This window comes from Scyliorhinus torazame, chromosome 4, assembly GCF_047496885.1.
Source record: "Scyliorhinus torazame isolate Kashiwa2021f chromosome 4, sScyTor2.1, whole genome shotgun sequence".
NCBI classification, from domain to species: Eukaryota; Metazoa; Chordata; class Chondrichthyes; order Carcharhiniformes; family Scyliorhinidae; genus Scyliorhinus; species Scyliorhinus torazame.
Window position 1 is genome coordinate 23,656,253 of NC_092710.1, and position 1,405 is coordinate 23,657,657.

Consider the following 1,405-nt stretch of genomic DNA (forward strand, 5'->3'; position numbering starts at 1 on the left):
TTGGGGGAGATGGGGGTGATGGGGAGATGGGGGAGTTGGGGGGAGATGGGGGAGTTGGGGGTAGATGGAGGTGTTGGGGGGAGATGGGGGTGTTGGGGGGAGTTGGGGAGATGGGGGGAGTTGGGGAGATGGGGGTGATGTAGGGAGTTGGGGGAGATGGGGGAGATGGGGCTGTTGGGGGGAGTTGGGGTGATAGGGGAAGTTGGGGAGATGGGGGATTTGGGGGGTGTTGGGGGAGATGGGGTGATGTAGGAGATGGGGGGAGTTGGGGAGATGGGGGTAATGGGGGAGTTAGGGGAGATGGGGTGATGTAGGAGATGGGGGAGTTGGGGTTCTTGGGGGATTTGGGGAGATGGGGGTGATGGGGGAGTTGGGGGTGATGTAGGAGATGGGGGAGTTGGGGGAGATGGGGTTGTTGGGGGGAGTTGGGTAGATAGGGGGTTATGTAGGAGAAAGGGGAGTTGGGGAGATGGGTTGTTGGGGGGAGTTGGGGAGATGGGGTGATGGAGGAGATGGGGGGAGTTGGAGGAGATGGGGTTGTTGGGGGGAGTTGGGGGCGATGGGGGGAGTTGGGGGCGATGGGGGGAGTTGGGGGAGTTGGGAGAGATGGGGGTGATGTCGGAGTTGGGGGAGTTGGGGGTGATGGGGTTCTTGGGGGGAGTTGGGGGAGATGGGGGTGATGGGGGAGATGGGTGTGATGGGGGAGTTGGGGGGAGATGGGGTTGATGGGGGAGACAGGGGTTATGTAGGAGTTGGGGAGATGGGGGTGATGGGGGGAGTTGGGGGAGATGGGGTGATGGGGGAGTTAGGGGTGATGTAGGAGTTGGGGGAGATGGGGTTGTTGGGGGAGTTGGGGAGATGGGGGGTGATGGAGGAGATGGGGGAGTTGGAGGAGATGGGGTTGTTGGGGGGAGTTGGGGGCGATGGGGGGAGTTGGGGGCGATGGGGGGAGTTGGGGGAGTTGGGGGGAGATGGGGGGTGATGTCGGAGTTGGGGAGTTGGGGGGTGATGGGGGTTCTTGGGGGGAGTTGGGGGAGATGGGGGTGATGGGGGAGATGGGTGTGATGGGGGAGTTGGGGGAGATGGGGTTGATGGGGGAGACAGGGGTTATGTAGGAGTTGGGGGGAGATGGGGGTGATGGGGGGAGTTGGGGGAGATGGGGTGATGGGGGAGTTAGGGGTGATGTAGGAGTTTGGGGAGATGGGGTTGTTGGGGAGAGTTGGGGGAGTTGGGAGATTGGGGGTGATGGGGAGTTAGGGGAGATGGGGGTGATGTAGGAGATGGGGGAGTTGGGGAGATGGGGGGAGTTGGGGGGGTTGGGGAGATGGGGGGTGATGGAGGAGATGGCGGGAGTTGGGGGGAGTTGGGGGCGATGGGGGGGAGTTGGGGGAGTTGTGGGGAGATG